Below are 22,557 nucleotides of genomic sequence, written 5' to 3' on the forward strand. Positions count from 1 at the left end.
CATACATCTGATAAGGGGTTGATTCCCAAAATACATAAATAACTCACACTACTCAATACCAATAATAATAATAATGATAATAATAATAATAGTAAATATATTGGCAAAGGACCTGAATAGATATTTATCCAAAGAGATATACATGTGGCCAAAAGGTACATGAAAAGCTACTCAACATCATTAATCATCAGGGAAATGCAAATCAAAACCGCAATGAGATATCACCTCACACTTGTTGGGATAGCATTATCATAAAGTCAACAGATAAATGCTTGTGAGAATGTAGAGAAAAGGGAAGCTTTGTGCACTATAAATTGTTCCAGCCATTATGAAAAACAGTATGGAAGTTCCTCAAAAAAATAAAAATAGAACTAACCTATGGTTCAGCAATTCCACTTCTGGGTATTTATCCATAGGAAATTAAAACAGGCTCTTGAAGAGAAATCTGTACTCCCAGGTTCATTACAACATTATTCACAACAGCCCAGAGATGAAAGCAACCTGTCTATCAACAAATAAATGGATAAAGAAAACATAGTATATAAATATACAATGGAATATTATTCAACATTAAAAAAGAAAGAAATCTTGTCATTTATGACAACATAGATGAACTTGGAGGACATTATGCTAAGTGAAATAAGCCAGACAAAGAAAGACAAATATCACATGATCTATTTATATGTGGAATCTAAAATATAACAATGTTTTAAAAAGTAAAATTCATAGTAACAAAAAGTAGAATAGCGGTGGGGGGTAATGGAAAAGGAGAAATATGGGTGAAAGGGTATAAACTTTCTGTTGTAAGATGAAAAAGTGCTGGTGACCTAAGGTAGAGCATGGTGAATATAGTTAACAATAACATAATATATACTTGAAATTTTCTGAGAGTAAATCTCAAGTATTGTTAACACACACACACACACACACACACACACACACACACAAGGTGACTATGTGAAATGATAAATATGTTAATTAGTTTGACTGTGGTTATCATTTCACAATGTATACATATACCAAAACATCACATTGTACCCCTTAAATATATACAATTATTATCAAAAATAAATATTGAAAAATGGACAAAAAAATCAAACAGAAAATGGACAAACAATAGAAAAAATAATGTAACTTTTTAAAGGTACTTTAAATAACTAATAAAGCTAATAAAACCCTTACAAGAATTAGTCAGAAAAAAACACAAATTATAAATTACAGGAATAAAAGAATGGATATCACTACTTTTCCCAAATGATTAATTCTATTCCAATAAATCTGACATTTTTTGAAACCACAGTTTACCTGACAAAAGAAGAAGTAATATATTTCAATTGACATATTTATTAAGACATTTGTAACATATATGCATACATATAGATATAACATATATGACATATTTATGTACAGATACATATTTATTAAAATATAGGCATGCGTATTGAGAAATTAAATCCATAATCAAAATTTCCAGGCCCAGATTATTTCATTGGTGAATTAGATCAAGCATTTATGAAAGAACTAATAGCAATTTTACACAGGTACTTTGAGAAAGCAAAGGAGGCAGGAATATATCCCAAATCTACTAGGTCAACATAAACCCACAACACCTGTCACAGATATTACACCACCAAAAACAACACTGAAAAATGATGACCAATTACATTTATATACATAAATACAAAATATTTAATAAAATAATAGCAAATAAAATCCAACAATATTAAAAGCATAACGGTATGATTAAATTGGGGTTATTCAAAGAATGTAAGATTGATTGAACATTTTAAAATCAATCAATGTCATTCTTTACATTAGCAGAATATGAGAAAAGATAATTATTTAATAAATGAAAGAAATTATTTGATAAAATTCAATAATTTTCCACGATACATACTATAATGGAAAATGGTAGAAATGGAGAAATTCCTTTCTTAATTTCTCATTAGTAGAAATGTAGAAATTAAGAAATACCCTTTCTTAATCTGATAAAGGATATCAATGCTTGGTGGTAAAACACCAAATGATGTCTCTATACATTCAGGAACAAGTAAAGACATCTGTTCTCACCATTTCTATTCAGCATTGTACTGGGGGTTCCTATCTAGTACAATATGGCAAGAAAAATAAATAAAGGGCATATTGATTGAAAAGAAAAGGTGAAACTTTATTGACAGACAAGATGGTCATGCATGTAAAGTCCAAAAGAATAAAAAAAAAAAAATTCAAAGAAGTCAATTTATAAAAGTCATAAGATAAAGGGTCAATATAAAAAAAACTAAATTGTATTTCTACCTATTAACAGCAAACAATATGTGTTGTCTTTATGCTATGTCAAATTATTTAAGCTAACTAGAGTGGCCACAGAGAGTTTTTTATGTTGTTTTGAAGGTGGAAGTGAAAGGGACTTTTACACTGAGAAATATAAGGTAGAGCAGGGACTGGTACAGTCGCACATATTGCTGTTTATCTACTAGCCCATCTCATTGGAGGGAGCTGCAGCCCTGCAATGTCTCCAGCGCTTGCCCAGTATGTTCATTATGCTTCTAGAAATCCTGGGCCAGTTGGGTGAGCAGCTGCGTGCTGAAGGACCAGCTTATCCTGCATGTCACTGGCATCATAAAGATTGAAGGTTGTCTTAGTCAGCTCAGGTTGCCGTAACAAAACACCATAGACTGAGTGGCTTAAGCAACAGAAATTTATTTCTCACAGTGCTAGAGGCTGGAAGTCCAAGATCAAGATGCTAGCATGATGGGTTCCTGGTGCAGAGTCTCTTCCTGCTTTGCAGATAGATGGCCGCCTTCTCATTGTGTCCTCACATGGCAGGGAGAAAGTGCTCTCTCTCTTACTCTTTTGATAAGGCCACCAATCCTGTTGGATTAGGACCCCATATTTATGACCTCATTTAACCTTAATTATCTTGTAGAAGCCCTGCCTCCAAATATAGTCATGTTGGAGGTTAGGGCTTCAACATACACTTGGGGGGGGGGGGGGCGAGGGAGGGGCACAATTCAATCCATAGCAGAAGTGGTGAGAGACAGACACAATTCCATTCATTTTGTTTTTACAGGTTCTGGTTTGTCTTAGGTTTCTCCCACTCAATGTATATCTTCCTTTTCTAACCACCAGCCCTCCATACCTGAAACTCTGTACCAGACACAGAGGTAATAGCTCTACAGACTGCTTAACAACCTCCCTAAATTGCATAATATTTAATAGCTATAATTAATCCCTTATTCTGCGTTACTTTCTGTATATTGATGCTGCCCCTCTGATTGAACCCTGTTACATACAAGTACTGTTGCATGATAGAAAATAAAATTTTAAAATATAACATATAAACTTGCATAAGAAACACAAAATACTTAGGAATAAATTTAGTAAAACAAGTACAGGAGCTCTACACTGAAAAACATACAACATTGGTGGGGAATATTAAAAAAGACCTAAATAAATAGAGAAGCTTCAGGCTTTTAACAAAATTGTTGTAAAAATTAGAAAAGATTAACTTTGTGCAGAGCTCAAGGCTGTGATTTGCAATCAGTAGGTGTTCAATAAACACAAACTCCCTTCCTCTTCCCATCCTTACCAGTGATTCATCCATCCATCATTCCACAAAATAAATATATAAACAAACACTGAGGTGGAGATCTTGCTTCTGTGGATTTCCTGGGACTGTCACTATGAAAAAGTGAAAGTATGGTTATTGCAAACAGCTAATTAGGAACTCCTTTAACATTCGCACTCACAATTAAAGACATTTGTTCTTTGTGAAATGTGTCCCATAAGCTGCAGTATAGCCCAGTCAAGAGGCTTTTCCTGGGCTCCCAGATAACACATTCATAAATCAGAAGAGTCTCCAAATTTTTAAAAAGTCAATTGAAGTGATTAGTTCTCTATTAAATATAGTTCATTTTCATTAGTGCCTTTCACTCTTCTCCCTCTTCTCCAAGGACAATGTTTTGAAAGGTAAGCACCCATATTTCAAAGTGTGCCCACATAGCTCCAAGGAAAACTGCATTTCAAAAACGAGAGGAAAGAGCAATATTTTAGTACCTGGGGCACTTCTCCCACTAACAAAAAGAAAAAAAGACTCAATCATCCTTCATTGCAAGCAAGCCAAAGTATCAAACAATTTTTCAAGTGCTGAGTTTGGTCTGCAGACCTCTTGGGAAGCAGGGTGGGGAAGGGAAAAGAAGAGTTTGGGGTCAGAGAAGTCCCACCTAGATGGGCTGTGCATGCAGAGTCCGGCCCAGGTCCCAGGTCCCTTGTCTGTCAAACAGCCTGACAGCAACAGTGACCCTGAGGCCTGTGGCACAGGTGAAATGAAACACGAGCTCCCTTCCTGCCCTCCCCTTTAGAAACACTTTCCCTGATAGACAGGGATCATTTCTGCCATTCCTGTTGGGATGAAGGGAGGTCCCTCTGTGAATGATTAATTTCAAAATACTGCCACAGGAAGTTTGCAAAGTGGAGAACAACTTCACCCCAACCCTGCTTTCCTAATATGAGTTCCATATCTAGACTTGTGACACCTTCCAGAGACGAGCCTCCCGTAATTGTGCACTCTTTCACCTTTTACGGAAATTGTCCGCTCAACAGTTCCCAGAATCCCCCCTCCCCAGGTTTCCCACCTCCCAAGCACATGTAGGTGGCTCTTTCCTCTAATCCACTTCCTGAGAAGTCCAGTGGTGAGGTACAAGGAGGCTCTGGAGGGGGATCACCCCCTCTGGCCTATGCACCTGGAGGTGAGCGCTGTCTGCTGACAGGCCCTGCAAGGGGGACAATTTCATCCCATCTGCTGGCAAATCGTCATTTGTGTTCACCAGCCACTAGTGCTTCTGTCTTATCTCCAGGGCAGACACCGCTCTTACATGGTTCTGAGGCCACATCTGAAGGACCAACTCAACCCTTTTTGCCCCACTGTTTCCAGTTCTTCACCTTCTCACTCAGGAGGAGCCAGTGCAAAGCAGACTTTTTTCTAGAACCACATTTTAAAGTGTAATCTTTAGACCTACATACTTTTTTTCTGATAAACTAATAGGAATAGTCTTCTTCACTTGGGTGAGGAAACATGTTCTGTCCCCCTTTTTTTGAAACATGCGCTATCTCAGTCTGCCTTCCATCTTCACACTTTTAATGGAGATATGCACATAAAAATATTTTACATTTCCACATTTTTATAAGAACAAGAGCCATAAAAATACCTGGAAGCTAACACTTGCCCAACAATCATCAGGGAGTGATGGGAGGAATGCCCGCCCCACGCAGAGAGGCAGATATTGCTCACAAAACCTCAGTCCTGGGTCCAACAACTCAAGAGAAGATGGCACCTGGGTCTTTAATGTGAAAGTTGCAGATTGTTAAATGGACAAGTAACCCAATGTTTTAAGTAGTCTATGGTCTAACACTTGCCGGACACCTATTGCCTCAATTTGACTCGTGGGCCACCGGGGTGTGCACTCAGCTTTGGTGCACCCTTCATGTGGCTTTTCTACTCCAGAGCTCCTCCCAGTGGCCTGTAAGACAGACCAAATTCTTCCGCCTGAGTGTCACCTGTATCCACAGCCCCACTCTGACCTTATATCTGAGCTTATATCAATCAGCAACTTATATTCAGCATTTACTACTGAACAATTCACTACCATAGCCAGGCTGTCGCATGGACTTTCCTCACTAATGCCTTCCATGTTGTCTTTGCCCAAACCAGGAATATTCTCTCTCGTCTTGCCATTCTGCTTGTAGAGATCTTCCAGTTTAGTCTTTGAAGAAACTCCTGTGCCCTCCAAAACCTCCACTGCTCATGTTCATGTGCAAACTTTGGAAACCTATCTCACCCTGTCTTACATTGTTCTGTGCTGTTCTCTAACTGCTTCAGGTATGCTTCCTATCACTTATCAGCTAGACTCTAAGTTCTCGGAGGTCAGATATTACGTGTTATTTAGAGTCATCATTGTGATTTTCATAGTGTCTTACACATGGTGAGGGCTCAGCTAACACCCATTTGAAAATTTATGTTTCCGATACTGTGACAGAATAGGGGCACTGATTACCCCTCCAAATGGGGAGGGAAAATACCACTGGAAATGCTGAACAAAATATTGAAAGTTTATATTCTAAAATGCTGACTATCTGGCACAGAACTAGGAATACTGCAAATGCTAAAGGCAAGTGAAATCTGGAACCTAAAGAGTTAGGTCAAGCACAAAAGCAGCCTTTCTCTTTAAGGACACTGAGCATCCATTCGTGACATTGCAGGACTCAGGGATCAAAATGCAAAGCCTCCAATGTTCATTGCAGCTTTATTTATGGTGGCCAAGACATGGAAACAATCTAAATGTCCTTTGATAGATAATTAAATAAAGAAGATATGGTATATATACACAATGGAATACTATTCTGCCATAAGATGAAATCATGCCATTTGCAACAACATGGATGGATCTTGAGATTATTATGCTTAGTAAAATAAGTGAGGTAGAAAAAGTCAAGAACCATATGATTTCATTGATATGTGGTATATAAAACTGAAAACAACAAAGGAACAAAACAAACAAATAAATAAAAACTCATAGACACAGACAATAGTCTAGTGGTTACCAGACAGTAAGGGGACAGGGGGGTGGTAGATGAGGGTAAAAGGGATAAAATATATGGTGATGGAAGGAGAATTAACTCTGGGTGGTGAACATACAATGTGATAAGTAGATGATGTATCACAGAACTGTACACCTGAAACCTATGTAACTTTACTAACAATTGTCACCCCAATAAACTTTAATTAAAAAAAAATGAAAGCCTGGGGTCTGCCAAGATGAGAGTCTAATTCCATGAAGCTGGAACCTGAATGTATCTGAATAATTCAGTATTTGTATACAAAACCCGAGCAACATAACTAGCATACTTAATTAAACATGCATAGCTAGTATATTAACATAACCAGTGGAGAATACAAATCTTTCTTAGGCACATATGCAATACTTACAAACATTGATTATTTTTTAGCTTAAGGGTGAACAAGAACAAAACCTACATCCCACACTCATTCCTCCTTACACATATCTACACCTACTGGACAGGAAACTGTGAAACACATCTATTAGGAATTATGGCACTGAATGAAGGGGAAAAAAATATAACCTGAGAATTGATTTTAAAACTCTGTTCTTACTCATATTACAGCATAAACTCACAATACCTGGAAGGTCTGAAAAATCACAAGCTGAAAGTTCAGTTTAAAATACCAATCCCAGATAATCCATAGAAGCAAATATTCAACACAAGCTTTACAGAATATCCACAGATGAACTGATTTTGTAGACAAGTATCAAACAAATACACAAGGAGAAGAGGCATCCTGAAGAAGTATTAGCAGTAATAACAGGAGGCAACCTATTCTCACCAACTTCATATCTAGAATTACCATCAAGAATATAAAATATGCATATTTAATAGGTCTTTGGGGAAAAAAACAGGGTACTCATAAGATGAACAAATGATGAAAGATGATTAAAATATCCAAACCATTTTGACAAAAACATCAGGGTGCCCCAAAAAATATAACAGTTTAAATAAAGAGTCCAATGGGTGCATTTAATAGGGAAAAAATCAAAACTAAAGGACTATTTAATAAAGTGAAAACTAGATCTAAAGATATTTTCTATAATGCAGTGTAGAAACACAATGAATCAGGAAATAACAAAGGAAGGTTAGAAGACATAAAGGATAAAATGAAGGCTTCTAATATTTGTCTAATCAGAGGCCCAGAAGAGTGAAATGAGATATGGAAAAAGATGATATTTAAAGAAATAATGAATGAAAAACTTTGAAACTGATAAAAGACATTGCCACCTATAAACTCAAGTGTATCTCAAGTAGGATAAAAATAAAGTCAACACTTAGAGACATCATTGTGAAACTGCACAATACCTAAGAGAAAAAGAGACTATCTTAAATATCTTCAGAGAGAAAAGACAGATAATTAATAAGGGAATGACAAATAGCAAATGGAAGTCAGAAGACAGTGGAATAATACCTTAAATATGCTGAGAGTAAATAACTGTTTATCCAGTAAAAATATTTTTCTGAAAGGAGATAAAATAAAAAACAAAAATAAAAAAAGGAAAAACAATTAAGCTAACAAAAACTCAGCACTCTGCCCAAGACACCATCAGTTAATGGTATTGTAAAGATTGTCCTATAGGCAAATGAAATCAATCAGATGGGAGGTCCTAGATGTAAAAATAAATAAAAAGAAAGAAAATGGTAAATATGAAGGTAAATCTATTCAAATATTGATTTTGCAAGACAATAATAATATTGTTTATCAAGACTTGGGTGGGATACAAAATAAATCTAGAACACTTAACCACAATAATATATCAAAAAGGAGTGAGATTGCAATTAGTTTATGTGCAGTTATTGTACTGTTCAGGAGAAGGGCAAAGATAGTAAACATCTTAAATTTTCTAAGGTAATCATTAACAGAACAAAAACACAGACTTAATCTGTTCCAAAATAGCAGAAAGGAATAGATGCAATGAGGAAATATGCTCAAACAATCAAAAATAAGGAAAAAAGAAGAGGAAAGAAAAGCACAAGAAAATATATAATACACAAAAAGTACAAATACACAGAAAGGTGATAGAAATAAATGTAAATATATTGACAATTAAATGTAAAATAACTACATTTAATAATTAGAGGACAAAGATTGTCAGACTAGACAAAACATGTGAGCAAAAGCTAGCCTTATGCTATTCAGAAAAACCATTTCTAAGTCATAAGTATTAGAAAAATAATAGTGAAAGAATGAGAAAATTATACCAGGCAAGTTCTAACCAAAACAAATTCATAGCTATATTAATAATCGACAAAATAGACAAAATGAGTCATGAAGCATTAACAGAGAATACCTATTAAACAATTCAAGGTTTAAATATCAAGGAAGATAATAACAATCATAAAGTCTGTATAAACATAAAAACATAACCTAAAATATAATAAGCAGAAATTGAAAGGACTAGAAAAAGAAAATCACCATCATCAACATCATAGTGGGAAATTTAAACACAATTTTTATAGTAAATGATAGATAAATCAGGAAAAATAAACAGTATTCACACAAAGGTTGAACAATGCAACTAGCTAATTTAAACACACATATCTAGCATATTAACACAATCAGTAAGGAATACAAATCTTTCTTATGCAAATATGTAACACGAAAATTGATCAAGAGAGCCATAATTCAAATATCAAGAAGTCCTGCAATCAATTAGATATTAATAATAATAAGATAAATTTAAAATTTGATATTCTTAGAAATTAGAATGCTCATATATTCTTACACATTACAAATCAATAGCTAAAAGATAAAGAAAAATTTTTACAATACAGTTGAAATAATTTATACATCAAATAAATCACAATTATGTTAAAAATATAGAGTGGAGCAATAATGAAATTACAGCAATAATGGAATTACAACAAAATTGTGGGATTCAGCTAAATCAATATTTAGAGGTAAATGTGTAAAATAATGTATATTAGAAAACCAAATGACAAATTTAATGAACAAAGAACCCAACTTGAGAGGTCATAACATAAATCGAAGGAAGAAAATATAAAGTAGAAAATAACCCAATAAAAATGGACAAATCCTTTGTAAGACTAGTGAGAGGATATAATCAGTATTAGAAATAATAAATGGAACTTCCAGTCAAGATGGCAGAGCAGGTAAATGCTTTACTCCACTTCTCCCATGACCACATCAAAATTAAAACTAAACTACAGAACAACCGTCATTGAGAATAATCTGAAGACTACCTGAACAGAAGTCCTATAATTAAGGATATAAAGAAGAAACCACGTTGAGACCAGTAGGAAGAGCTGAGACAAGGAATGAGCAGACTCCAAACCCACATGTAGAGGTTAAGAAACTATAGGCAAATCTTGGCTGTGGAGGTTCTCCCTGAGGAGCAAGGGGTCCCAGCCCCACACCAGGTTGCCCAGCGCAGGGTTCCAGTGCTGGAAAGAGCAATCCCCATAACTTCTGGCTATGAAAACCAGCAGGGATTATGGCTGAGTGAGACCGAGGGTGGCTACATTCCCAGGCTGTTCTCTTAAAGAATTCACACATGGACTTACTCACTGATGGACTCAATCATTCTGAGCTCCTGTGGTGGGACAGCAGCTCAAAAGGTGCCAGGGGTATATGGGCAGGAACTGAATTGTCTGGGTGTTCTGCATTTGTATACACCAATAATAAACTATCAGAAGGAGAAATTAAGAAATCAATCCCATTTACAATTGCTTCAAAAACAATAAAATACCTAGGAATAAATTTCACCAAAGAAGTAAAAGGCCTGTACTCAGAAAATTATAAGCCATTGAAGAGAGAAATCAAAGAAGATACAAATAAATGGAAACACACACCATGTTCATGGATAGGAATCATTAATATAGTTAAAATGTCCATACTGCCTAAGGCAATATATAGATTCAATGCAATTCCTATCAAACTACCAAAGACATTTTTCTCAGAAATAGAACACATAATCCTAAAATTTATATGGAATTATAAAAGACCCCAAATAGCCACGGCAATCTTGAGAAATAAGAACAAAGTGGGAGGTATCACACTACCTGACATCAAATCATATTACAAGGCTATAGTAATCAAAACAGCATGGTACTGGCATAAAAATAGACATATAGATCAATGGAACAGAATAGAGAGCCCAGGAATTAATCCATTCATATATGATCATTTAATCTATTACAATGGAAGCAAGCATTTACATTGGGGTAAAGACAGCCTATTTAATAAATGGCACTGGGAAAATTGGACTGACACATGCAAAAAAATGAAACTCGACCTCCTTACACCATACATGAGAACAAATTCAAAATGGATTAAAGACTTAAATGTAAGACCCAAAACCATAAAACTCCTAGAAGAAAATATAGGGAGTAAATTCACAGACATTACCCTGAGTAATATTTTTACTGATATATCCCCTCGGGCAAGGGAGGTAAAAGAAAGAATAAAAATATAGGATTACATCAAACTTAAAAGTCTTTTCCCAGCAAAGGAAACCATCAATAAAACAAAAAAGCATCCTACTGAATGGGAGAACATATTTGTTAATGATACATCTGATAAGGGGTTAATATCCAAAATTTATAAAACACTCATTCAGTTCAATACCAAAACAAAACAAGCAACCCAATTAAAAAATGGGAAGAGGACATAAAGAGACATTTCTCTAAAGAGGACATACAGATGGCCAATAGACATATGAATATATGCTCAACCTCACTAATCATTAGGGAAATGCAAATAAAAACCACAATGAGATACCACCTCACTCTAGACAGAATGGCTATCATCAATAAATCAACAACCAACAAGTGCTGGTGAGGTTTTGGAGAAAAGGGACCCCTGGTGCACTGTTGGTGGGATTGCAGATTGGTGCAGCAACTATGGAAATCAGTATGGAGGTATCTCAAAAAACTGAAAATGGAACTACCTTATGACCCAGCAATTCCACTCTTAGGTATCTATCAAGAGAAATCCAAGATGCTAATTAGAAAAATGTATATGCACCCCTATGTTTATTACAGCACTATTTACAATAGCCAAAACTTGGAAACAACCGAAATGCCCATTGGTGGACGATTGGATTAAGAAACTGGTACATTTATACAACGAAGTATTACTCGGCTATAAAGAAGAATGAAATCTTACCATTTGCAATGATATGGATGGACCTAGAGAACATTATGTTTAGTGAAATAAGTCAGTCGGAGAAAGACAAATACCTATGATCTCACTTATATATGAAATCTAAAGACCTGAATAAATGAGCAAAGTAAACAGAAATAGTTTCACAGATATAGAGTAAAAACTGATGGTTGCTAGAAGGGAGGGGGTGGGCATGAGAGAGAAGGGGAAGGGATTAGACAACATAAATTGGTAATTACAATATTGTCACGAGGATATGAAAGACAGTTTGGGGAATATAATCAATAATGTTCTAAAGATTTTGTAGGATGTCAGATGGGCACATGTCTTATTAGGGAGACCACTTCATGGATGGTGTAGATGCCTGACCACTGTGCTGTACCCCTGGGGCTGAAGCTGAATAGTAATGAATATCAACTATAATCAAATATATATATATAGTCATGGGATATGGAGTACAGCATAGGGAACAGAGACAATGGAATTGTAATAGATATATACAATGTCAGAGGGGCAATAGATTGGAGGAGGGGCTTCTCACTTTGTGAGGGGTGAAATGTCTATTACATTGTTTTGTACACCTAAAACTTTAAAAAAAAAAATCAATTCCAGGTGGTTTAAGGATTTAAATGTGTAACATAAAACTATAAACATTTTCGAATACCATATGGCAGAATATCTTCGTGACTACAGAATAAGAACGGATTTCTTAAGATTCCAAAAAGGCAAATCATAAAGAAAAAAAGTAAATGTAAACATATTAAAACTAAAAACTTCTTTTCGTCAAAGAAACTATTGTTTAAATGAATATAAGCCACAAATTGGGAAAACACATTTGCTGTGTATGTAACTGGCAAAGAATTGGGATGCAAAATACTGAAAGAACTACTAAAAATCAATAAGAAAAAGATAACTCTAAAGAAAAATGTGCAAGAGACTTGAAGGAATACCTCACAAAGAAACACCAACGACTAATGAAAGTATGAAAAGATGCTCAACTCATTTTTAATCAGGAAAATTCAAAGTCAGACCACAATTTGACACCAGTTTACACACATCAGATAAGCAGAATTCTCAAACTCTGACAAAACCAAGTTTTGGAAGGATGTTCAGAAAAATCCATGCACTGCTGTGGAGTAACAGTCTGGCATTATGCAATAAAACTGAAGCTGTGCGTGTTCGATACTGCATCCCTGCCCTAGGATTGCACGGAAACACTCGTGTGCATGTGCTCCGGGGAATATCTACAAAGTATTCTCAGCAGCACTCCTTAGAACAGCGAAGCCTCAGAAATAAGCCAAACGCCCGACGACGGAAGAATGCATAAAGACTGGGGCGTTGGTACCAGGCAATGCTGTACAGCAGTGAAAATAAATGAACTACAGCCACAGCATATGGTAACTCCCCTCAGGAGAGTATGGTGAGCAATATAAGCAAATTGCAGATGAGTACATATGGTGCGATTCCATTTAAATAAAGTTTAAAATTCGCAACGCTAAGCACTATATGCTTTCGGGGCGCTGCAAGTCAGAGCCCTGCTGCCCCTGTGCTTCGTGTGTGCGCGTTGTCTCAAGCATTATGCGGTGACCCTGCTGTAGACTCGGCTGTCCTTGCTAACACCAGGAAGAAAAGCAAGCAAATGATAAGCACAAATTCGGTAGAATGGGTACCTCTGCGGCAGGGAAGAGGATGAGATGAGGGAGAGGCACTCTCAGCTTTTAAAGACTGCGGTAATGTTTTGTTTCTTAAATTGTGAGGGGATATATTGGCATTTATTGCATTGTTATTTTATTTTTATTATACGTGTTTCATAAATATTATTTTACATCTAATATTTAATTTTGAAAAAAAGGCTTGTCTAGGTGTGGCCTTATTTGCACTCCCTGATGTTACTGTTTCAGGCCTATGCGTTTTCTCCAAGATCCCTGCTGCTTTCTCTCATCCCATCATGAATGAGCCCTCACTTCCATAGGCCATGGAAACCAGGGAACCCAGAGAGGAACTGAATCACACAGACAGTGAAACAAACACAAGTTGACCTTCATTAAATCTCTGCTGGATTATTTAATACTTGGGTGACATTGGGAAATTTACCTAACGTTTGATTCTGGCTCCTCATCTTTAAACACGCATGGTAATGTGTAACTTGCAATGCTGTGGGAAATTGAACTAGATCAGCAGAAGAAGCATAAACTAGATATAGCATTTTTGGTGGACAATTTGTAGAAACTGTTAAAACATTAAATGTGTCTGTCATTTAACCAGCAATTCAATTACTTCAAATCTATTCCTGAAAAATGCTCTCCAACTTTACAAAGATTTATAGACAAGCTAGTTCATTGCAGCATTATTTTGGATAGGGGGAGAAAATGAGAAATAGCCATCAATATGAGAATTGTTAAATAAATTATGATACATCAATACTTGGAAATACATTGCATAGTCTTTAAAATGAGTAAGGTAGATAAAGTATTGACATAGAAAAATGTCTATAGCCTAGGGTTAGGTGAAAAGTATCCTCATTCCTACTCATATGTGGAGTGTGAAACCCAGAAAAGTTAGGAGATGTCTAGTTTTCCCAGCTAGGAGAAGGTAGGGCAGGGACTGCCATCCCCATGACAGCATTCCCATTATAGAGTTATTCCTGCTCCAACACACAACCATGCTTAAGAAACCTGCTGACAGCTGATTCTCTCCTAAAGGTTTTGTTTTTTTAAGTTATTCATAGTCATAACTGCAGCAACGAAAACTTGAAATCTAAAAATGCCACTTGTAAGACACAAGTTCTGTGAGCTGAGGGCCTCTGTGTTTCAAGGGACTCGGAGGAGGAGCTGCTGTGTTGGGGGCATGTAGTTTATCCTCACTCACATGGTACTGTCTGTGGTACTATTTTTGCCTGAAAAACTGGGTCACAATGTCACATCGAGGCATCTCCAAGGTGCTCAGATGAATAATTTAGTAATTCTCAGGTTGTTTCGGCTGTACTGAACCTGTCTCTAAAGTAGAGGCTACCCTGACCCTTGCCTTTTTCTATCACAGCTCATATCACATTGTCTGTCTCTCTTTGGAGACCATCACACCCTTGAAGGCAGTTTCAAAGAATGATGAGAATTCCTGGGAAAAACAGAGGCTCATAAAGGGGCTTCCTGAACTAGGAGAGGTGGGTGAGGGCATGACAACCATCCATGCTGGGTCCCAAAGGCCAAGATGCTCTCAAAACTAAGAGGGTCACTAGGTTTTTATGTTTTGGTTTTGAGTTTTCTTTTTATTTCTTGCAGTGAAATGGCCTAACCATTTTCAAAACTAACAGTGATGTTGTTTGAAAACTTGCCCCTTGTTAACAACACCTTTCTACTGAAAGAGACCACACAAGCCCAAAGGTGTTGGCTTATGTACGTCTGGACAGCCAGGAGCACTTATGGAGTCCAGCTCCCTGGTCCGCGTGGAGGAGACTGACAGGGATTGCAAAGCAAGGCACAGACTCCCTCTCCATGCCCTCACCGCAGCTCCGGATCACAGCACGTCGAGATGTCTGAGAGAAGACCTGGCCCAGGACAGGCTCCTCAAGGTCCTAGGTTAGTCAGACTGTGGATGGGCTAATTGTTAATGGTTCAAATAAATGACAAGCTTCAGAAGAGGCGAGCTCGGTCTGCACCAGCTTGCCCTGAGACTTTCATGTGAGGACACAGGAGGTGGAGCCATGAGTTTTACTAGCCAAGAGTACACATGATCTCATGTCTGATAATTAAGGTCATGAACTTGTTGCAACAATGTTGCTAACCTTTTTTGATATCAGAGGGATTATTCATTATGAATTTGTACCAACTGGACAAACAGTTAACCAAGTTTACTATTTGAAAATGTGAAAAGGTTGTGGGAAAAAGTTAGACAAAAATGACCTGAAATTTTCACCAACAATTCATGGCTCTTGCATCACGACAATGCACCAGCTCACACAGCACTGTCTGTGAGGGAGTTTTTAGCCAGTAAACAAATAACTGTATTGGAACACCCTCCCTACTCACCTGATCTGACACCCCCCCCCCCAATGACTTCTTTACCTGAAGATAAAGGAAATATTGAAAGGAAGACATTTTGATGACATTCAGGACATCAAGGGTAGTACGACAACAGCTGTGATGGCCATTCCAGAAAAAGAGTTCCAAAATTGTTTTGAAAGGTGGACCAGGTACTGGTGTTGGTGCATAGCTTCCCAAGGGGAGTACTTCAAAGGTGACCATAGTGATATTCAGGAATGAGGTATATAGCCCTTTTTCTAGGGTGAGTTCGTGAACCTAATTGTCCAATCTCATATACTCCTCACAATGATTAAACAGACGGTGTTTTCATCTTAGTTTTCTAGGTGAGTGGTCTGAGACTCAAAGGTTAAGGAATTGCCCCAGACCTTTCTATTTCTGTGTCATGAGGTTAGAATTTGAGCCCATGCCTATAGGATACAAAAACCCATGGTTTCCCACAACTTGTCCTTGCACAGACATTGATGTGGTCAGAGCTAGTCGGGGCCATCATGAAATAGATCTTGTACGCAGCATTTTCTCCAAATTGCAGCTAAATTTGAGAGTTCACTGGATTGAAATCTCATTTTAGATCCATCTCCACAGAGTCAGAAAGCACAACGGGGATTAATCACACCCGGTCCCACAAGCAGGATTCATTGTCCCCTAGGAGGACGGAGGCTGCTCTTGCATCTCCTCTGTGCTGGGTGACAACAGGGGCAGCCTATATGGGCAGTTCCTCACCATGCTGCTGCCATTGGTCCAGGACAGCTCTTTGAGAATGGTACCACACTTGTTATTTCTTGAAAGGAAAAGAAAAATGTTGTTTCAAGAGCCCTGTCAGGAAATACAGGATTGGGGCAAAGCACCTAACAGAATGCCAATTGCCTTTAAATGCTGTTACACTTGCAACAGTGCCTGACATAAAACGAGCACACAAAATGCTCAGCTTCTCTATGTCAAGAGCTTTCTAGGAGCTAGGCATAATTAAATTCCCAATGACCCTTCAGGTAAGCATGGTCATCTCCAGTTCATATACAACGAGAATGGAGCTCAAACTCCCGTTCTAATGATGATGCATCCCTCTTGTGCACCTAGGGGTTTATGACCCTTAGATGTGTATTGAAGACCCAAATGTGTATAAGGGGAGGTAGTGTTCTACTCCTCAAGACACAGGCAATCAAACCAAGGAGAGGAGCAACACACTATGAAAGAAAAGCAGCAGTTCAAAACAATGAGCTGCCCATGTCACACCAGGAATGCTCTCTTGATCAGGCAACACCTCTTCCAGGAAGCCTTCCCCAATAGACACAGATAGCAACCACTCTTATGAACATTTCTGCCCCTCAACTCTATTCACATTTCTGTCTTTGCACACGGCATTGGTTTGAGAGATAATTTCCCCAACAGACTCTGAACTCACTGAGAGAGGAGAAATATGACTTGTGCTTTCTGTGTTCTCGGAAGATCCAGTGAAAAGTAGGTGCCAGAAGAAAAAGTGTTTATTGGTGTGGGATTTGGGTAGTGAGAGCAGGTTTTCTGGGTCTGGACCAGGCGGGGAGTTCCTTGCAGAGGGAGAGAAGAAGACACAGTGAAAATGGTTAAAATCTCAACTCATTGGGGTCTTGGTCTCTCCTTGTGTCTCCCACCTGTCACCTAACCTTTGTCTCTGTTTAAATGCTCACTCACAGTGGTGTGTGGATACAATTTTTGCTTAACCTTAAAAAGTGTTCCAAACTGATAGGAAAAGGGACACGAGGCTATGAGCCATGGGATCTCAGTGTGAATATTGTTTCTGTCACTAACACATTCAATGACGGTGAGGAGGCTCCAACACCTGTCAGAGTCTCAGCTTCCCCAACCATGAAATGACAGGGTTGAACTAGCTGAACTGCGACCCTCCCAATATTCAAATTCTGTTAACCTGAGAAGAACAGTATGGAGAAGCCAGCTAGCCCCTCTAAAGCCGGCAGAGGATGACATTAAGCCTGGACATCAGGGAAAACAGGCGACTTTGAATAATGACTTTACGGAGAGGGATTGGGGCGTCCTAAACCTCCCTTGCCATTCTCCAAGTTATAATTCCACCTCATTGTCACGAACACCCTAGTTTCTGCAGTAATTTCATTTAATTTTATGGCCTGACTCCTCCAGCCTTCCTCATCAGATACGCAGGTTTGACAGCACCAAGGACAACGCTGGGCAATGATTTGAGAGGTTGGGAGCAGTGTAGAAAGCAGGCAGATCAACAGTGTAGGGGAATAGAATCGATTTACCTCTGGAGATAAGGCCCGTACCTCCTTGCAAGCAACTTTAATGAGTTTACACACATACTAAATAAATTTATCAACACTGCAGGATAAAAGTCATACACAAAAGTAATTTGATTTTCTACAATTAGCAATAAAACTGTCATTATTTTAGATGACATGATACTATATAGAGAGAAACTAAAGAGTCCACCAAAAAACTATTACAATTGATAAATGAATTCAGTAAAGTAGCAGCATACAAAATTAATATTCAGAAATCAGTTGCATTTTTATACACCAATAACAAACTATCAGAAAGAGAAATTAAGAAAATAGTCCCTTTACAATTGCATCAAATAAAATACTTAAGAAATAAATTTAACAGAGGAAGTAATAGACCTGTACTCAGAAAATTATAAGGCATTGAAAACAGAAATCAAAGAAGATACAAATAAATGGAAACATCTACCATGTTCATAGGTAGGAAGAGTTAATATAGTTAAAATGTCCATACTACCAAATGCAATCCTTATCAAAATACCAATGGCATTTTTCACAGAACTAGAATAACCCTAAAATTTATATGGAACCATAAAAGACCCCAAATAGCCACAGCAATTCTGAGAAAGAAGAACAAAGTATGAAGTATCACACTACAAGATATCAAATTATACTACAAGGCCATAGTAATCAAAACAGCATGGTATTAGCATAAAAACAGACACATAGCTCAATAGAACAGGATAGAAAGCCCAGAAATAAATTTATGTCTATATGATTATTTAATCTATGACAAAGGAAGCAAGAATTTGTATTGGGGTAAAGACAGTCTATTCAATAAACGGTGATGAGAAAACTGGACAGATACATGCAAAAAAAAAACAAAAAACAAACAAAACAAAAAAAAAAAAACGAAACCGGACCGCTTTCTTATGCTATATACAAAAATAAACTCAAAATGAATTAAAGACTTAAATGTAAGACCCAAAACCATAAAACTCCTAGAAGAAAATATAGAAAGTAAAAACTCAGACATTACCCTTACTAATATTTTCATTGATATATCTCCTTGGGCAAAAGAAAAATTAAACAAACAAAAAAAATTAAATAAATTGGACTATATCAAACTAAAAAGTTTTTTCACAGCAAAGGAAACCATAAACAAAACAAAAAGATATCCTACTGAATGGGAGAAGATATTTGCCAATGATACATCTGATAAGGGGTTAATATCCAAAATTTATTAAAAAAAAGACTCATACAACTCAACACCAAAAAAACCCACAAACAATACAATTGAAAAATGGGCAGGGGACCTGCATAGACATTTCTCCAAAAAGGACATACAGATGGCCAATAAACCTATGGCAATAAGCGTGAAAACAAAAAGCAAATATGTCAAGTACGGTGGACAAAAAGAAAAAAAAGAGCCTGGCTTTTTAAATATCATTATGAGATTCTTACACTCTCACCTGACTGCCTGGAGACCTCTTGTTAAATAATAAACATCTATGTGAGTTAGCTGTGTATTGTTACTTTCAACTAAGAACATTTAGAGTACATATAGTCTTGAAAACACAACATACACATGCAACCATGAGAAAACAATCTCAAAGTGTATTAATTGAGGTTATTTTCTCTACTACAATTCTGCCAGTGACTTTATAAGAACAGTTTGTTGTCACCTGGAGTCATAAGGAAAAACTTTACAAGCAGGAGGAACTTGACTAAGGCTCTGAGGGAACAGATGAATTTCACAGGATGGAGAAGTCAGAAATGAAGAATGCCCTAAAAAGGGGTCCAGATGTCAAGATTTAAAGCTCAAGTGGCCAGCTGAAATCTTCTGTCTTACCTTTACTTCAGAGATAACCCAAAGTGGTTTCTCAGGATAGAAGAAATCTCCCCACTAAGTGTCTGGAAGAAAAAAAAATGCTTTCACTCAATAAAATGTTCACATAGAATGAAAATTACTCTCTTTGCATATTATCAGTTATGCTACAGTCTCTAACTAATGGGAAAACCCAACTAAAAATATCTTATTGAATAAAGAAACTTATTAGTTTATAAAACAGGAAGTCCATTGATAAGGATAAGCTTCAGGATGAATAGGCTGTCTCAGAGGTATCTATCAGGAATCAACAAAATTTTTCCATCTTTCTATTCTTTATTCTTAGTGTGCTGATTTTGTCATCAGGCTGTATCCCCCTCATGATTGCAAGATGGTTGTAGTAGTCTTGGTATTTAATTATTTTCTTTCTCTGCCTCCTTCTGAGTCTTTACAGCAGCCTCAGTCTCCCTTTCTGCACACAGGTACCCTGTGCTGCCAATTTGTCTGGTGAGATGCAATGGAATGGCATTTCCAATTTCCACATTACCAATTCTGCATTGCCTATTATCTCATGGTCCCAACACAACATTTCCTAAAAAGAAAACTCCAATTGAGACAGTTTGGATGTTGTGACCAGTAGACTTCACAGGACTGAGGAAAGAATCAGTGAACTTGAAGATATGTCAATGGGACTTCTCAAACTTATATGCAAAGATATAAAAATGAAAAAGAAAAACAAACACAATCAGAATATCCAAGAACAGTGAGACAATCACAAAAGATGTGATATATGTGTAATAGGGATACAAGAAGCAGAAGAAAGAGAGAAAGCAGCAAAAGAGATGTTTGAAGTAATACTGGCAGAGTATTTTCCAAAATTAATAACAGACAGGGAACTATATATCCAAGAAGCTCAGTAAACAAACAAACATATCTAGGCCATAATATTCCAGTGGCAGAGAACCAACACAAAAAGAAAATCTTAAAAGAAGCCAGGGTACTTGGGGGCAAAAACATTACCTTTAGAGGACCAAGAATAAGAATTACATCACATTTATCTTCAGAAACCATGCAAGCAAGAAGAGAATGGAATGAAATATTTAAACTGTTAAAAGAAAAAGAAAAAAAACTACCAACCTAGAATTCTGAATCCAGTAAAATTATCCTTCAAATATGAAGAAGAAATAAATATTCCCTCAGAAAAACAAAAACTGAGACAATATGTCACCAGTCCTGCCTTGCAAAAAAATGTTAAAAGAAGTTATTCAGAGAGAAAGAAAATTGTGTAGGTCAGAAATGTGGAACTATATATAGAAAAGAAGAATATTAAAGAAGAAATAAAGGAAGGAATAAAATATTTTGTTTTTCTTATTCTTAAATGATCTAATAGATAACTTTGTTCAAAATAATAGCTTATGAAGAAGTGAAGTGAAGGGAATGACAGCAATGTTATAAAGGAAAGGAGGGAGGAATTGGGAATACTCCATTATAAGCTACCTGTGTTACCCATGAAGCAGTATAGTATTATTTGAAAGTAGGCTTGGATTAGTTGTACTTCTAATTACAAACATTAGAGAAACCACTAAAAAAATTTAAAGAAATATAATTGGTATGGTAAAGGAAGAAAAAAATAGAATAACATCAATACTCAATTAAAACCAGGTAAGGTAGAAAAACAGTAGAAGACAAAAATAGAAACAACGAACAAGGGCAATGACTAGGAAGCACTTATAAACTGGTAGGTGGTAGATAAAATCCAAATACATCAATAGTCACTTTAAATTTCAATGGTCTGAATACACAAATTAAAAGACAGAGAATTTCAGAGAGAATTTCTAAAAAAAAAAAAAACTCAACTATATGTAGTCCACAAGAAACACACTTTAAATATAAAAACATAGATTAAAAGTAAAAGGGTGGAGACAGATATACCAAGCTAACACTAATCAAAAGAATGCTACAATAGCTATATTAATTTCAGACAAAGCAGACTTATGGAAAAGTGACATGGATAAAGAGAAGAATCATATAATGATAAGAAGGTAAATTTTCTAAGAATACATAACAATCCTTAGCAGATATACACCTGATAACACAGAATCAAATATGTGAGGCAAAAACTGATAGAATGGCAAGATAAACAGAAAAGTTCACTATTATATTTCAAAACTTCAAGATCCCTCTATCATTAATTGACAGATCCAACAGGCAGAAAATCAGTAAGAACATAGTTGAACTGAACAGCATCATCCATCTACTAGATTTAATTGATGTTTATACAATATTTCATCCAACAACAGCAGTATATACATTCTTCTAAAGCTCAAATAGAACATTCTTTCACCAAGATAGATCACATTTTGGGCCATAAAACAGACCTCAACAAATTTAAAAGAAGAGAAATAATGCAATGTCTGCTCTCAGACTATAATGGAATTAAACAAGAAATAAGTAACACAATAGACAGGTGAAAATTTTCAAAATACATAGAGATTAAGAAACACCTCTCTAAATAATGCATGAATTAAAGAAATCTCCAGAGAAGTTAAACATTTTGAACTAAATGGAAATTAAAATATGCATACAACTTATCAAAATTTGTGGAAAGCAGTGCTTAGGCAGAAATTTATAGCATTGAATGCATATATTAGAAAAGAAGTACCTAAAGTCAATAATCTAATCTTCCACATTAGGAAACTAGAGAAAAATAAG

The 22,557-nt window shown here is 36.4% G+C and overlaps 1 long non-coding RNA gene across 1 annotated transcript in view; it reads right to left on the bottom strand.

The window, feature by feature from the left end:
* Positions 1-2,220: 2,220 nt before the first annotated feature.
* Positions 2,221-22,557, bottom strand: part of LOC141572118 (uncharacterized) — a 110,454-nt gene continuing 90,117 nt past the window's right edge. The window contains exons 2-4 of the long non-coding RNA XR_012497282.1: positions 19,870-19,931; positions 3,590-3,681; positions 2,221-2,871 (exon numbers count right to left, since the gene is read on the bottom strand). This is a non-coding gene — a long non-coding RNA (uncharacterized LOC141572118). The remainder of the gene's footprint in view (positions 2,872-3,589; positions 3,682-19,869; positions 19,932-22,557) is intronic.

The sequence above is a fragment of the Rhinolophus sinicus genome, linkage group LG01, assembly GCF_036562045.2.
Source record: "Rhinolophus sinicus isolate RSC01 linkage group LG01, ASM3656204v1, whole genome shotgun sequence".
Lineage (NCBI taxonomy): Eukaryota > Metazoa > Chordata > Mammalia > Chiroptera > Rhinolophidae > Rhinolophus > Rhinolophus sinicus.